The sequence below is a fragment of the Oryx dammah genome, unplaced genomic scaffold (genome assembly GCF_014754425.2).
Source record: "Oryx dammah isolate SB20612 unplaced genomic scaffold, SCBI_Odam_1.1 HiC_scaffold_13, whole genome shotgun sequence".
Classification (NCBI taxonomy): Eukaryota; Metazoa; Chordata; class Mammalia; order Artiodactyla; family Bovidae; genus Oryx; species Oryx dammah.
Genome location: NW_024070197.1, coordinates 59,170,079 through 59,187,754, shown reverse-complemented (window position 1 = coordinate 59,187,754; position 17,676 = coordinate 59,170,079). Strand labels below are relative to the sequence as shown.

Genomic DNA, 17,676 nt, shown 5'->3' with positions numbered 1-17,676 from the left:
TGTGTGTGTGTGTGTGTGTGTGTGTGTGTGTGTTAAATTGCTTGCAAAGCACCAGTCTGTCTCTCTAGTCCTCTGTGAGAGATGCTAGCTGCCACGGGAATAGTGACAAGTTTCTTGGCAGCAACTCCTTCCCTTCTTAAAAAGGAATGAGGGTATCACCCTAGTTCCCAGTAAACTGCTATTCAGATGAAAAACACTTTCTATTTTGAATAAGTAGAAACACCACAGAAGACTGAAATAGCAACAATATATTAGAAAGTCCAAGGCAGTTATGTGTGAAGAAATAAAGAACAGAAAGATGGTGTTGTTTTAACAAGGCGAATTTAAGAGTCTCAGAAAAGCAGTGTGTGTGTGTGTGTGTGTGTGTGTGTGTGTCTGTTGGGCGGTGGGGGTGGTTTCTTCTCATGCTGAGCATTTTGCAAATTAAGTGAGTTTCATTCTGTAAAATATGAACCCAGTAATGTTTTATATGATCATAAAATCTGTCTACTTATGTCTCCATCTTTTATGAAAAAAAGAAATATTCTTAAAGTATATTACAGAAAATAATTAATAAGCAACCTTTCAGAGTTATTTTCTGAGGTTAATTGTTACCCTAAGAAATCAATTTCAATTTCTTCAGTTTGAAAGACTCATTTGTGACTGAGTGTTTCCAAAAAATCGAGTTGAGTTAAAATGCTAAATGGGAGCCCTCACTCCCTAAAGAAAATGCCTTTCTGCCGGCTGTGATCCATCCAGAGCCATCTTGCCCGTTCATACCCCATGCCAAGAGAATGTATGGAAAATGTGATGGAGCTGTTAGAGTCCAGTGTGGGAGATGGGTTACAGTAAGGACCCAGAGTCGTCTTCAGAGCGTTGATGCCCATGAGTCTTCACAGAACAAAGTAGTTTGGCCCTTTTTTACTTTTACTTTTGTCTTCATATTTTTTGCTGACCTTCCTGCTCGCCCAGCCTGAGCTCAGGCATTGGGCGCTGGGGTTGGGGGCGGGGGACAGGAGAGGCACCGTTCATCTGCTTTCAGGATGCTTGCTCGCTGGGTCCCGGGATGGAGCTGAGTGCTCAGGGAACAGGGGAGAGAAATTTAAACCTGGAGGAGGAAACCTGAGACGAAGGGAGAGAGTCCAGTTCCGCTCCTTGTGATCTGCTGTGAAAGTCATCAGGATCACGCTGTCCTCGCCAGGCACCTGTGCCTTGCGAGCCAGCCCAGCCGGCCTGTCCTGGCTCACTGTGGCAGGCCCCCCCGCTGCTGGAGCAGCACTTGGGCAGGGGTGGGATTTCCTCTCAAATTAAATATGTTCTTCAGATACGTGAAAAAAAAAAAAAGTGTCTTTCCCACCTTTAATCTACTTTTTCTTTTCACTGCTTGGCTGAAAAGCTCCCGTCCGTCGGAATGATTAATAGTATGTGTTTTATGTCTTTTAACACTTTGTTTAACACTTCGGGGCATACAGCAAATAATGTACAACTTCTAGGGGTCAGGTGAGAGAAACACTCCACCTGGATAGCCGCTTTTTCTCTTTAGGACCTCAGCACATAAGGATGGGAGAGGTGTACAGGTTTGTGGGATGAGCTAAGGACAGACTCCTCGGGTAAGGAGGTTTCCGTTGCCCGTGGAAAAGCCCAAATGCAAACTACCATTAAGCTGAAACGGTCATCATGGGCTCTCAAGATGCAGTGGTCAGCAAATTTTCTCTGCAGTAGGACAGAGAATACATATTTTTGGTGCTGAGTCTGGATGGTGTCTGACCCAGGTACTCAGCTCAGACAGGAGGGAGCCCAGTGGGTATGGCTGCTGCGCCAGTAAAACTGTGTCTGTGGATGCTGGAATCTGAATCCACCTGATTTTTCATGTGTCACAAAGTGTTCTTCTTCTTTTGTTCTACCACCTAAGATAGGTGAAGCATTTTTAGATCCTGGGATGTACAAATTGTAGAGGTTCAGATCTGGCCAGGTGGTCGTACTTTGCCAACCCAGGGTTTAAAGTGTGGCTTTTTCCAGAGCTCACATATGTCATCAGGCCCCCATCTTTATCTAAACTCTTGGTTTTGATCATCTTTTATTTGTTGGGTGTCAAGGTGGCCACTGAGAGATCAACAGCGTCCCAATGACCTGGACACCAAGAAGCCGGTTCCCCCCACCCAACATGGTCCCTGGACAGAAGCCCCAGGCAGAACTTGATTGGCCTGGCTTGAGGCCGACAGCATCCTTGTACGTGATGACCCAGGGAACAGGGTTCTTGGGTCAAGGTTGGAATTGGCGTGGAGTCACAGAGGCCCAGGTCCCTAATGGAAAAACATGTTCAGGAGGGACCCGGGGATGCATCCTGGAGAGAGAAAGCTGTAGCTTCCCCATCCACTCTGATCCTTTTATAATCTGATGTTGTAATTGCAATTTTAGACACAAGGAAGAAATCCTTTGTGGATGGAGCATCCAAAGGGAGTGTGGTGTGTGCTTTCTCATCACTACCTAGCTGGCTCCTCGTTGATTGCCCTGCAGAAGTTGTTTTCTGTTTGCATCTCCCGGACACCTGGCCTGAGGTTCTTCTGTTCCCTGGAAGCAGAGCCCAAGTCATGCTGCTTTTTCCAGTGATGTGTGAGGGGGTGGGGGTTGTGCTTTCAGGAGGGGGAGTGGGGACAGGGGTGCAGGGCAGGGCAAACATTGTAGGAGGGTGCGACCAGTTTCAGCCTGTCCGCCCCTCCCCGCCCCCAGGGGCTCTGGAGTGTGACTGGTATCTTAGAGTGGATCTTGCACGACATGGGAGCCTGGCGGGCTGGCTGGTGGTCAGTGCTTAGCTAGCACCAGCCAGGGAAGAGGGCAGTGGGAGTGCAGCCTCCCAGGCGAGGCAGAAAAGGGTGTTAGCCTGTGAGTTCTCAGCCAGCACTCAAAGCCCTGGGCAAGCCTACTCAGTAAAGGGAACTGGGGCGAGGAGGGACCCCTGCATCGTGCCGTCAGCTCCAGAGCGTCCTCTCTCAAAAAGTGCTGCCTTCCTGGCAGGAAGAAGCATGCAGGCCTCGAAACCCGCTGCAGGCAGGGCCTGTCCCTGTACCTGACCACACCGAGTGCCAGCCTTCAAACTGAGTTTGCCCTCCTGCCCTTGGCCCCTTACCTGCCTTTTCACTTTAGCCCCTGTAACTCGACAGAGTGATCCTCCAATAACTTTTGTTTAGCGAAACTCACGGCTTTTCGGGATGCTGTGCTCATGTCTTCCGTTTTTAATTGCGTAAATACATTATACACAGCTGGACAGGTTGCTTCCTTGCTGTTGCAGATTGAACATGGATACAGTTTTCTTGGACTCACCGAGAATGCGTGCGGCACTTTATTCCTGTGTCCCGTGGCTCTTCTTCCTTTAGAAAACATTATTTGTCTGAACGTTTCAGAAGCACTCTTAAGATACCGAAAACTTGAAGAAAGAAAGGAAGAGGGAAACGCTTTCCCCTCCCCCAAACAATGGCTACATTGTGACAACAGTGGGCTGAGCTAAATTCAGCAACGTCAAAGGAAGAGCAATAAAAGCAGATGGATTGTTCTCTAAGCTTCACTTTATTGGATATTGTAATTGACATATAGTTGTCATTTATAATCATCTGTCCATTCCTGTGAGTTGGGAGCAGTAAAGTTAATTGTGGCAGCTCATTTGCATTAATCTCACCTCTGAAGGGTACAGTAACCCATTAATATCATGTCATGATGAATTATCACAAATAACATTGAACATATTGATTAACGATCTCTGAGATTTGTATCTCGTTAAAACATTTTGTTAGCTCTTTAAACTTTTAAGCCAACAACCATCACACGTAGGAGGGGTTTGGCGAGCATCTGAGAGGTGGTGCTGGGAGGTGGTGTACACCGCAGGGTCACTGGTTTAAGGAGTTGGCTCACTCAGTTCCCATTAGATTTTTTTTTCCCCCTACCAGAAGCCAAGTACGTTTTCTTGGTACATTTCTCCTTCTTTTCACCAGATGATGGTTTCTTCAAAACTTCTACTCTGCTTGTGAAGTGGCTTTGATTCTCCACTGGAATGATTCTAATAAGATTTTTTTTAAGTTTTCCTTCCAACACCCTAAATTGTGGCCTTCAGAATCTTTTACCCACCTAGATCTGCCTGCTATTTGGAAATAAACATTTTGTTTTTCTTCATTACATCAAAATCTCACAACTTAGACAGCCATACCTTGGATATGTGATAGGCTTGGTTCCAGACCACTGCAGTAAATCAAACAACAAAATTTTTGAATTCTCAGTCCATATAAAAGTCCTCTTCATACTGTAGTCTACCAAGTATGCAAAAGTGTTATGTCTTTAAAAAATATGTATCTTTTAATTAAAAAATAACTTTATTATAAAACATGCTAACCATCATCCAAGTTTTCAGCCAGCTGTAGTAGTAACATCAAAGAATGTAGTAGTAACATCAAAGAATGCTGATGACATGTCACCATAATACAGTGATAATGAAAAAGCTTGAAATGTTGGGAGAATGAACAAAATGTGGCCAGAGGTACTAAGCGAGAAACTGCCATTGGGAAGACGGCACCAATACACTCAGTGCTGAGCTGCCCTGGACCTGCAGTTGCTCAAAGAAATGCAGCATCTTTGAAGCGCAGGGAAGCAAAGCCCAATAAAGCGGCTCGTGCCTGTGTGTTAACACGTGTTAACATAAACATAGGCGTGACTTGCTTGAAAGAGTCTCATTTAAAATACCAGTCGCTAAACCCTGTATCGCATAAAAGTGTCTTCCTCTTTTTCTGGGTGCTCTTGTTCATCAGGTGACTGCGGAAGACTTTGTCTTCTCTGTGTCGCTCCACAGAATGAACACGTACACAGGAGCAGCAGAGAAGGCATCATGTCAGCCACACAAGCACGTGGACATGATAAAATGTTAGTCAGTTCTCTTTCCCAAAGCCCTGTCTGTGCAGGATTTCCCGGTAAAGGTTTAACTGCAGTGGATACAGTCAAGAGAAAGGTTGGCATAGGAGTAGAGTTGCAAAGCCTCATTCTTTAGAGCTCTTTATAAAGGAGTTGTAAAACTAAGGTAGTATCTGAGCTCTCCAACTTGGATCTGTCTTCCACTTATGTTTATTACTTGGTCTGTTTTCCCAACATAAGTATTGAGGCCAATACTGGAACCAGTCTCTTCAGAGGAAGGGCAGCTGAGCTGCCTGAAATAGAGATGCCTGAGATGCCTTCATTACTGCTTGGCTAGCTTGTATGGTCTTAAGCCCAGAGGGTGATTCTGGAAAGGGGCAGAGTGCGCGTACTTCTGCTTATCTGCTAAGACCTCCAGCCCTGGGCCTGTGACTCCCCACTGAGGGAAAGATCGCGACCCCCATGTCTTTCCAGAAGCCAGCTCCTAGAAGGCAAGAGTGATGGCTGAGCCCCTGGAAGCCTTCTGACAACTAGGAAAAGTCAGAAGCATGCGGGCTGAGCACTAGTGGGAAAGATGGCTGCAAGTATGAATTGTTTGTACCTTTGCTGGCAGAGGAGAGCAGTGGTACCACCCGGACTTCCCCTCGGATGCTCGCTCTTACGGAGGGGTCTTAAAACCACAAGCAGACCATGTGTGCAGCTGGCTTAGCGCCCGAATCACCAAGGACAGGGTGGGTTGCTTCCTTGTAGGAGCCACTTTCCTTTCCGCACTTTGTCAGGCCTCTAATGTTCTTCACCCACTGAGTATTTAATATTGGTATTTTCAAATCAAAGAACAGGCTTTTTGTATCCCAGGATAGTATCTTGTAAAGCCAGCCTCTTTATTACTTCACCAGTTTAAGGCTTTATTACTTGCGGTCTAAAGCCGGCTGGTGAATTATGCATGTTGGGGCTCCCTGCCCCACCTCCACCTTTTGGGGGTTCCAGAAAGGACAAGGGGATCTCAATGTGCATTCCTTTCCATCCGTGGTATTAATCCTTATTCGTTCTAAAAATCTGCTAACGGAAATATTTCCATTCAGCTCATTAATCAATTGTGATTTTCATTCCCTTGTTTTGTAAAAGCTGTTGCAATAAATACTTTTTTTTTTTTTTTCACAAGGCGAAAATCCAAGAGATGGATGCAGCCAGCGTAATTAATTGCACCCAGTTACAGGAGATCAGCAAGTTTGTGGGATTCACATGCTGCTAGACCATATGGTTGCCCAGTAGGCGAAAAATTTGATTAATGTTTTGAAGTAGATTTTTTTCAGCAAATATTACAGCCCCAGATGAGGTGTTCTTTTTTTCTTTTTTTTCCCTTTAACTTGCTAGTATTGTTACACTTAGCTGAAGGAACCAACCCTCTGATTTAAAGCTTAATAATATTGGGATCCGTGAAAACTTAACATGCAATAAAAATTGCAGTCAGCCTGCCTCTTGTGGATACAGAAAAATAATGCATTATGTCTTTGTTTGTAATTAAATGTGAAAGTTGGAGTCTAGAATTTGATTTTTTTTCCCTAAAAAGAAACATAACTTTTTTTCCCAAGTGGTACAGTTTTGGTGTGATTTATAAACAGAATATTTGGGTAGACTTTTAAAAGTAAAACAAAACAAAAAGAGTTAGTGAAGTTTCTTATACATTGCTTTCTCCATACCAATTAGATGGTCATGAATTTAACTATGAGTGGCATAGAAAAGTTTAAGCTATCTCTGCTGTTATCCTAAGGTATTAGTTTCATAACCAGTCAAGATATTCATAGTTAATTTCTCCTTTATTTAAAAAAGTCTCCTTTAGATTTTTGCATAAATTTATAGTCTCCCGGGTGGCTGAGATGGTAAAGAATCTGCGTGCAATGCAGGAGACCCAGGTTTGATCCCTGAGTTGGGAAGATTCCGCTGGAGAAGGGAATGGCTATTCACTCCAGTATTCTTGCCTGGGAAATCTCATGGACAGAGGAGCCTGGAGGGCTGCAGTTCATGGGGTCACAAAGAGTCAAACACAACTAAACGATTTACATACACAGTCTCCTTACTTTTTTAAAACTATAAAGCAGAAAGTTGGTTTTGTCTTAAGGCTCCTTGTCAAGCTGGACACGCATCCTCTTATGCACTTTCCTGCTGGGGTCCCCCTCCAACTTCTCTGTCCAATCACTGGGAGAGAGTCAGCTCTTTGGTAACAAGACAGGGTATGGTAGGTCTAACCTTTTCATTCAGAAAAACAGCTTGAAGTTTTGCAAACATGTAGGAACTGGAAAAGGCAATGGCACCCACTCCAGTACTCTTGCCTGGAAGATCCCATGGACGGAGGAGCCTGGTAGGCTACAGTCCATGGGGTTGCTAAGAGTCGGACACGACTGAGCGACTTCACTTTCACTTTTCACTTTCATGCTTTGGAGAAGGAAATGGCAACCCACTCCAGTGTCCTTGCCTGGAGAATCCCAGGGACGGGGGAGCCCGGTGGGCAGCCAGCCGTCTATGGGGTCACACAGAGTCGGACACGACTGAAGCGACTTAGCAGCAGTAGCAGCAGCAGGAACTGGTGATGGACTTTGAGGAAAATAGAATAAATAAAATTTCTCCTCTTTGATGAATATGGCTTGGTGCTTCATACAGTTGAGCTTTTCTGTTTTTCTTGCGACTTAATTTCTAATTGCCGAAGCATCATATGACTCTGCTTAAATTTAGATGTCTATTAATATGAACGCTTAGCTCAAGTGGTTAGAGCATGGTCTTTAGCCAGGCATCAGACTAGTCTGAGTCCTCTGAGTCTTGGCCAATAGAAAATTCTGCGGTTTTTTTTTTTTTTTTTAGTTTTTGGCTGCGCCGTGTGCATGTGGGATCCCTAGTTCTTGACCAGAGATTGGACCCGTGCCCCCTGCAGCGGACGTGCAGGAGCTTTAACCCCTGGACCACCAGGGAAGTTCCGGAAATTCTCTTGAGTCAAGAACGGTGTCTGTAACTTTGGCTGCACCCCCCCCACCCCCACCCCATCACTGGTCTAGAGAGGTCCTTAGTTCAAAAGGAACCGTGTTATCCGAATCCACCAAAACGGCACTATGTGCTGTCGGCTCTTAGCGGCCACACGGTTATTGCTCTCTTTCTCTGCTCTGTGTCTAAAGCCTCCGAGCGGCTCTTGGCATGGCCCGTTTTCCGATGGCTTAACGAGGGCTCAGGGGAAAGGCAGCAACTGGGCCAAGAGGACCATGTCCTCTGATTTTGATTTGCCAAGTCAGATCTTTGAGCAAAGTGGTTAGACTGTTTTCGATAATTACATGGCACCAGGCTTCTAATTTTTTTTTTTTTTTTTGTGAGGGAGGAAATTAGCTGAGTAGTAGTTATCCACAAAGACATGAAAAGAAGTGTTACAGTGATGTCATATTAAGAAAACAAACAAAGAAAACTCCACAGAAAGTAGTATAGCCCGTCTTTCTCCTCAGTTTGAGCTGAAGCTGTTTCTTTCATTTTCATTACAGCATCCAGTAGAGATTCTTATACTAAGGCAGTTTCCAAGACACCACATAAGAATGTGTTTCTCTCAGACCCAAGTAACTTTTTGTCAAATTTCATCATCTTTTGTAATTTCATCACTCCTAGCGAGCATGTTTTAACTGTGCAATTTAAGCAATGAGTTTTGATTTCGTGTGGTCGCTTCCAATTAGAACCTGTTTTTTTTTCTTTTTTAATTTAAAAACAAGGAAATAGTTTTAAATTTTTATTTAATACAGCAGGTGAAATACAAACAATATATGGCAGGAGACCGTATATTGAATTATTTATGAGTTTATCTGTTTTTTTTTTAAGCAGCGCATACATATGAAATTCATTAGGTGACAGGACAGATGATTCAGGGAAATGTTGGTGTGTTTGAGAGACCCTGATGAGAGGGTGCAGTGCCTGCGGCACTATAGTAACCTGAGCTCTGTTCCCAGCAGTTCGATCCAGGTCGGTCTGATTGTTGTTGTGGTCGTCATTTTAATAAAATGCATTTGGAAAGAACAAGCCTCTTCACAGTGCAGTACTTTTTTTGGGTGGTGCCCAAAGGAGAAGAATGTATTTCTGGTCCATCTTTCGTTAGTAATACATACTGCCGCGTGATGACATTACCAGAACAATTATCCTGACCTTTTCTGTCCCAGGGGGGCCCAGTACATTTGCACCATCTTCCTTCACATCTGCAAATTTTACTTCCCTGGATAGAATCCTTTGGAGAGTGACTATTCCCAGAGTATCAGTTCCCTTCAACGAAATTTCCTTTTGTTTGAACTAACCCCCTGGGATCAGGATTTACAGGTCATATCAGTGTACCTGGCTCAGACTGGGTGATTTACCAGCAAGTATCCATCAGTTGAATGAATTTTGCTACATTTTTCAAGTGGGAAGAAATGTAAACAAGTTTAGGAAGGGCGGGGGTTGGGGGGAAAGTCCATCCTAGGGGCAGGAAGGAAAAAATAAAATCATCCTTGGGGTCTCACCATTTGAGACTGGGTGTTGCTGTACAAGGCTTACCCCCAGCAGGAAGGCTCTGCTTTTGCCCGAGGTGCTCACTCAACACAGGGCACCTCAGCAGCTGGGGCAGAGGGGCCCCAGGCAGAGAGGCCCCGGGCGGAGAGGCACTGGCAGAGACGGAGAGCAGGGGGACTCCAGCCGCAGAGCTGCCAAGGACGTGGGAGTGCTGGGGGCACCGCTCTCCCTGGAGCTGGCCAGCCCGCGCCAGGCCACGCTGGTGTTCAAGTCGAATACAAGAGAGCTAATGATTTTTTTTTAATTTATTTTTTATTTTACTTTACAATTCTGTATTGGTTTTGCCATACATTGACATGAGCTAATGATTTTTAACGCACTTTGAAAGTGCTTTGTCTCTGGGAGTGCGAAGCTGGCAAGAATAAAACCTCTGCAAACAGAGCTGATTTTTGATGACCCGCCGAAGACAAGTGCTGAAAGTGGTTGGTGGGCTCCAGTGACCTGGAGTTTGTCCCACATCAGGGAAAGTGGACAGTTATCGGAGTTACTTACCAATGAAAAAGAGGAAAAGGAAAAAACAAGCTTGTTTGGTTACAGAGCAGTGGGAATGAACAGAGCTCTGGCTCTTACAAGGAACAGGTCTGAGAAAGCTTCTCCATTTGGGATCCAAGACTAGTGGTTTCCCAGAGAAGGTATTCCACTGTCCTGGTGTGACAGGTGAGAAGCAAAACTCCTGTGAGGGTGAATGAGGCTCCTTGTGAGTAGGGAGAAGCTTGAGACATTCAGGTCCAGAAGTGTCGGTTATGAGGTCAGACTTACTGTTATGTTTTCTAAACAACCAATATTTGAAAAGGCAATACTGCAAAGTTTCATTTTCTCTCAAACTACAGAGGGTCTCATTCTTTTGAGGGACATAATAAATAAAGTAATATTAGCTGCAAAGAAAAATGCTATATACTTGACAGTTTTTTTTTTTTCAAGTTTTACTGACCTGCAGTGTGAATCAGTAAGTACATCATAAATGTAACAATATTCACTGGTATTTTTCATAGTTCCTTTATTTTGATTTTCCTGAAGGTCAAGGTTATAGTGTTTTATTTATAATCAGAAGCACATTAGCCTGTGAATTCAGGTAAAGGAATATAAAGCCGTTTCTATTAATTCCTTAAAATGTAATTGCTGATGACGTATACTTGAATACTTTCATCTGTACATCTCTCTGCATTTTTTATTTTTCCTTTTCTAATGACGTGTTTGATGAAAAAGAGCCTCTTCAATACATACCTGTTTGGGGTTTCTGTGTTTGAAATTTTATCAGAGGCTTTGGGTCTGGCCAAACAAAAATCACACTGGAGCCTTTACTCGTGGAACATTCTCTGAACTGACCTGTCAGTGTGTGCCCACGTGTTTATTTGTAATTAAGGCTAAGATGCTTTAGAACGGCTTTACCATGAATCTTAAAAACCTAGAGACACTTCCTGGTGAATGATGTATGGCCGTTTGCTTTGGGTTGCCGCTGAAAAGAGAATTGTTCCTGTGGCATCTTTAGGGAGAACAGCTTTCCTGTGCGACTCGCAGCTTTAACCGCGTCAAACTCCTGTTGTTCGGTAAATCTGTCAGAAGGGTCTGCGAGGGACCGTATTTATGAAGTGAGTGTAGAGTGGTCAGTCTAAAAAGCTCCTTAGCGTAGTACTTTGAATTTTAAATTACACGCATAATTCAAAGGTAATGTAACTTGCAGTGTCGGACTTTAGTCCATTCCGTTAAATGGAGAAAAATGACTGACGTTTGGAATGACTTATTGATTCTTGGTGGGAAAATGACTTCTGTAATATAGGAAGTATGGTAAAAGGGATAGCTTAATTATTTAGGGAGCACTTTTCAAAATATGCTTTTACAGCAGTACAAATTGTGTAGATACAAATTGTACGAGGAGGTTCTTTCTTTCTTTCTTTTTTAATTCTCTCAGAGAAAAGTTATGAGAAGGCTTATATTATTTAGTTGCTACGACAGAGTTTAATTTTGCTTCCAATCCTGGAGGCTGTAACTAAGAAAGATATAAGGGCTAATGAGAAGTTTCTAAATGCCTTAAAAAATGTGACTTGTTCCAATTACCATTTCTTATTTACATTATACACCAGCGAATGCTGGGAGACCTTGACTGCCAAGATTTACAAAACACACTTCTCTCTCTCTCTTTGGTTTATGGTGTTTTTCAACAGTGTCATGAACTCACTTAATCTGATTTCATCAAGTAAATATATGGGAAGTGGAGATGACATATTTTAATCTGGCATTTGAGGAAATATTCATAAAATATCAGATAAAATATTTATTTTGGCCTTTTCCTTCTGATCTCTCTTTTGATTCACTGTGTATTCTTTGCTTAAGGACTGCAGCCTAATGTTATTTTGACTGTAGTCCACAGTGTTGGCAGCCTTTCAGATAAACAGCATATTTGTGGTTAATTGGTTGAACATGTTCTATAATTATAATTATATTAAAACCTTAATGTGCTTGAACATTTGCCCACCAAAGGCCACTCGCGTGAACCATGTTAGGTTTCTGTCATGATCACAGAGCTGGCTGGTGGCCGACATCCTGCAGTCGAGGCAGGACCAGGGACCTGGGACTAACACGGAGACCGCTCACCATTTCCTTCCGAGACCGCCGTTCGGACAGTGGCAGACACTGGGTGTGAAAACTGCCTCCTGCCTGTAACTTGCAGATTCCCGGGTTTCAGCCTGGGGACTAACGTTTCTTCAGATTTTGAAACCAGACTGACTTGGCTTTTTATCAGCAGTATACAACGGTCATAAAAAGCAAAATTAGCACTTTATCAAGTTCAGAGCCAGTTGCCAAGGCCACCACGGAGCGGGGCACGTCACCGAAGCCCACTGCTTAGGCCTGGGCAGGGAGCCAGGGTGGAAATGGGCAGAGGCCTGGCGGCCAGCAGCTGGGGTGCAGGGCCCCTTCTCTGCCCTCATGGTGCCTGCTGGCTTGGCTTCGTAGCCAGCGATCCCCCGGACTTACCAGCCGAGAAGCCCAGCATTTTCTTTTTAGGTGTCAGGGTCAGCCATACCGTGGTCTCTCTCCCCATGTATAAATCAGGGCTTAAGAACTCCTTTTTTTTTTTGTTTTATGGCATGAGGTTTTTTTTTACATTTTTTAGTAGTTGAGAAAAAGAGTCAAAGGAAGAAGAGCATTTCATGATCCATCGAAGCATATGAAATGCAAACGATAGTGTTCATAAAGCGTTTCATTGGGACACAGTGTGTTCATCTATTTATGTATTTTAGTCTGTGTCTGTCAGAGTTCAGCAGTTGCAGCAGAGATACTGTGGCTCATAGAGCTGAAGATATTTACCATCTGGTCCCTTAGAGGAAAAGTTTGCCAACCCCTTGATCTAAATTATGTCCTTCAGATTCTGTCTCCTACCAGCAAGATTGTCCGGTCGGAACAGGGGCTATTCCTCGTCCAGTGCTTGGCGCAGAGTTGGGGATGTGGGTTGGCTGAATCAATGAATGAATGCAAGGAAGGCAGGCTGAAAGGAAGGAGGGGAGGGAGAGAGAGAGGGGAAGAGAGAGAGGAAATCAAGAAGCCACCCCAAAGCTGTGAGTACACAGACGTCTGTCATTCTCTTCTCTTTGGCCCAACAACTGAGCACAGTTTATAAAACTTGAAAATCTGTCTCCAAACATGTTTGAATTGATTTTTATGGTCTTTTAATTAACCCAATAAAAATGGCAACAACACAGCAATTTTCAGAAAATGCCAGAGCCAAGTTTTTTTTTTTTCTTTTTTAATAGCTATGTGTGCAATTCATGTCACACCCACTCACAGTCATTTCTGTGGTCCAAAGAATTTTCTTTTGAACCGAGGATACTTTAAATGAGGATTTACTTAAAATATTATGTTCTATATCATTAAGGGAGGGAAACAAAAAGTTCTTCCCATATTTTTTTTTTATGCGATGGAGCAATTCTGGCACTGCAGAGTACGGCAGGAAATTCCATCAGGTTTTAAGCACGCTGCCCGTACCCTAAAGTATTTGGAGGGACTCAAAGAAGAACCAGATGAATTCAGGCTGATCTCAGTTCCAGAACTGAATGTACCCTTCATCAAAATACTGTGCAGGGTTTTCAGGGATGGACTAGCAAGGTGAGGATTCCAGTTCAGAATCTTCACACTGGTGACGCAGGCCGGATGGTTTCTGCCAAAATGTTAGAAACTCCCAGAATCTCATGAAGGCACCCTGCCCACCCCCAGCCTTGTGGGCACACTCTGGCACGGTCACCCTTTCTTGCTGCTCCCCTTCTAGTCTCATGAAGGCACCCTGCCCACCCCCAGCCTTGTGGGCACACTCTGGCACGGTCACCTTTTCTTGCTGTTTGCCTTCTCCTGGCCTGGCCTCCTGGCCCCTTCAGCCAGGTTTTCATATGCCCTGTTTCATAGCATCGTTGGGGCCACTTCAGGGCTGATGGTTAGAACCTGGAGGAAGGTCAGGGCTCTCATGCCATCTTGCTGAAGGGTGTGTCACCTACAGTTTTAAGGATGAGAGTTGCTGGGGTGGAGGGAGAGGGGCGAGCTTTAATCTAGACAGGTGCACAGACCCTCTGGCTCAGGTGTCGTTTTCTGGGCCGGGAGGAGCAGGCTGTTGGGGGGACGTTGGAGCAGAATGGAGGGACTGCTGGAACTTCCATGGGGGATCTTTGCACAGAGAGCATCTTCATCCCCATCACCGGTGCCCAACGTCGTCAGATGAAGACAGTGGTTCTCGGGCTGGCGCGTGCGTGGCGTCCCCTGGAGAGCTATTAGAACCCACCTCCCTGGGCTTCCCCTGCAGGGCTCCTGATTCCAGAACTTGCGGAGGAGGGCCCAGAGATCTGACTTCCCAGATGACGGGGTTGCCGCTGCTGGGCAATCACACTGGGTGAAGGGCTCTGCCAGATTCAGCCTGAGAATGCTGGCTCACGGGATAAGATGATTTCTGCCGCCCACAGCTTCTCTTGGTCATCCTTACGGCAGGATCTTTCCGAAAATTTTTATTTGTTTCTTTATGGCTGTACCGGGTCTTTGTTGCTGCGAGAGGACTTTCTCTAGTTGGGGTCACGGGGGGCTACTCTTCCCCTCGGCGCACAGGCTCAGTGGTTAACAGTGGACAGGCACAGTTGTTCGTGGCACGTGGGCCCTTCCTTGACCAGGGCTCAGACCTGCGTCTCCTGCACTGGCAGGCGGACTCTCTACCTCCGAGCGTCGGGCAGGATCTTACATTCTGAGTTTGAAAAACCTCCCAGTTAATTTAGTGAAATGCTTTCGCCATCATTGCTTTTAAAGCTGCCCTCCGAAGTGAGAAAACCTGAAGTACTATTCGTTTATTGAGATAATTTGTTGTAAATGTGAATTCTGCATCACATTTGGAAAATACGAAAAACCCTGCTTAGAACTCATTGTGTTCAATCTGCCTGTCCCATTCGGTGTTTCCTGTATAAATTGGATGTACCTGCTGCCGCTGTTGGTTTTGCAGTAATAATACTTTTCTACATTAAAAAAAAAATCCTGAAATGAAAATGTAACTTAGTCTTATTATTGTAATCTCTCCTCGCCTTTTTTGCATGGATCATTTGTTTGTGAACTGGTTATTTCAGGAAGGGCTCAAAGGTAATTTCATGGTTTATAGCATTTATATTGGTGCCTTTAATGAGCAAAAACATATTGTTTTCTAATACACGAAACTAGGGATTCACATATATATATTATTTTCATTTCCAAATATTACATGTATATCAAGTTTAAGACATTGGGAACAACCAAGTAAAGAAATTATACTTCTGTACACAGGGGAAATATGCAAGTTTTGTCATGCAAAAAAAAAACCCAGAAGAATCGCTATTTGCAGGCTTATGAGATGATTTTCTTTCTAATGCACCCAGATGATGTAGCAGGGATCTGCTCTTGTGTTCGTCCCTCATACAGCAATTCATATCAAAAAATACGGTAACATATGGCTTTGTTATTATTTAGTTTAGGAATTTATGCACCTACAGGAGTTTTGAGAGCTCTGGGTCTCATTCAGATGTTACTGCACAGCAACTAAACAGGATAAGCTGGGGCGGGGAGTTACTCAGCCCGATAGGTTATCAAGATTTGACCAATTCACTTTGTTTTGTTTTGTTTTGTTTTTTGTTTTTGTTGTTGTTGATGGTGTTTATTAAACCCAAGAATTTTTTTTTCTCTTTTGCGGATGGTTCTGTTTCCGCTTCCTTATTCTGTTTCTGAAGGCCAAATTGGTGAAAGCTTTGGGCCCAGTAAAAATATGGTCTGGATTGGAAAAGGGCTCAAGCTTCTTTTTCCAGGCCCGGAGTTAAGCGGCTCTCCGGCTCCTGGTTCATTTGATGTTGCAGGGAGTCCTTGACACCCCCACGGTCCCAGGCACAAGCCCTCCCCTGCCCCTCCTGAGCATATTTGTTTTACAGCTCCCGCACGGAGCCTGCAGCTGTGTAAACCCAGGAAGGGTTTCTGCCCAGCTTTGATCTTTGCACGGATCAACAGTTGCCCTCCATCCCTGAACCCTGTTCCACGGCTGCCGTGTCTCTTGGATTTTTCCATTTTCTGGTCATTACAGCGTTGCGTGGGAAGCTTTCCAGCAGCATCCCCCACAATCTTGGTGTAGAATTTGGAAGGAGCACCTTAAGCCCATTCTTTGTAGGAACCTATTAAGGAGTGATTTTTACTTGATGCCAAAAGATACACCGTTTAGTTTCCTCCTAAGAGGAAATCTGACACCTTCCAGTAGACTTGAGAGAGTCTGAGGAGCTTGAACATATTATGGACTGAATGAATGTTTAAGAAACAAGCACGGTGTGGGTGTTTTTTTAACTCCTGAAATGTTCAGTCCTTCCCTTAAACCGTGGCCTAATAGCTGTGTCAGAGGTAGGCTCTTGGGCTGGTACAGCCTGGTATTCTTTTTCATTTAGTAAGCTGGGGCCTTTGCATGGAGGATATAGAAGCCACGGGTCCTGTCCCTCCAGTCTGGTCCTTGTTTTAAAGGCTTCACGCAAGGTACAGGGAAGCTAGGTAGAAATTCTGAAGAGGGAACCATCATTCCAGCTGGGGTGATCCTAAATGGCTTACGGGGCTGGGCCCTAATTCCTTGGCAGGATGTTGAGCTCAGAGATGAGATGAGGTCTTTCCAGGCAGGAAGAGCCACACAGAAGGTCATGTATAGCAGAGCAGAGGAGACTGGGGTCTCTAGATTCACGTCCACTTGGGTTTGCATCCTGGCTCTGTCATTTACTATCTGCGTGATCTGGGGCCATTTGGTTAATCTTAAACGCATCTCCGTTTTCCAGCCATAAAAGAGGATTAATAATAGTCTCTTCCAGAAGCTTCCCTGACGGTCCAGTGGTTAAGGCTCTGCACTCCCACTGCAGGGGATGGAGCTTCGAGAACTGAGACCCCATAGGCTTTGCAATGCTGCTGGGAAAAAAAGGTGTCTTCCTTCGAGATTGTGTGAATTAAAGAAGAGAGTGCGTGTCGGAGCTTTAACAGCGTCCCTGGGACACAGTCCGCTGCCAGTAAATGTTAGCTTCTGTCACTGCTTCACTGCAGCTGTCTTCTCACCCTCCTGTCCTTCCTCCTCCACATTTTCATCCAGGTTTGCACCAGAAAAGATGAGCATTTTGGATGTCACAGGAGCCTGGGGGCTAGGTGGGAGAATGTTCTGAGGTTCGGTTGGATAGTGAGTCTTAATCACCTGGGGGCTGGGCAGAGCCATATCCGTCTCTGTGTCCCTAGAACCCTAGAGAATGGGTCTCTGCTAGAAAGACTCTTGCCTGGAGGGTTTTGAATGCCTGGGGTAGCACAGTCTCTGACACCTGGTTGAGTGAAAGTGAAAGCAGCCTTCTCAGCCTCTCATCCCAGGAGTGAGCCGTCCTCCCTTGGGGCCCGGCCCCTTCTCACCCCCAGAGCCTTATATATACACACGACCTTGATCCCTTGAATATACTGAACTCCGATCACCTACATGGATTAGGAAATACAACCAAGACAGAATAATTGGGGCTGAAAAGTGCAAACCAGCGCAGTCAGTTTATGGTGTGGCTCTCTGGTTTCTTCCATCTGTGTTGAGCTATGGGAGGAAATCCCTTTTCTTATCAAGCAGACCACCGTTCTGTTGCCACTGAAGACAGTGGACTGAGACAAGGGTTGCATGGTCTCAACTGCTGTGTGGCACGGTTTGGCAGGAACACAGAGTCCAGGAGAGAGGCGAAGAGTCCTGGCTTGATCTCTAGGGGC

General features: G+C 44.8%; 1 protein-coding gene and 1 long non-coding RNA gene across 3 annotated transcripts in view; both read left to right on the top strand.

Annotated features, from left to right (window-relative positions):
• WWOX (WW domain containing oxidoreductase) overlaps positions 1 to 17,676 on the top strand; it is a 906,401-nt gene that overhangs the window by 146,390 nt on the left and 742,335 nt on the right. The window lies entirely within an intron of this gene.
• LOC120872825 lies at positions 5,042 to 6,411 on the top strand. Its single transcript, XR_005723349.1, has 2 exons — positions 5,042 to 5,603; positions 6,035 to 6,411. It is a non-coding gene; the product is annotated as an uncharacterized LOC120872825 (long non-coding RNA).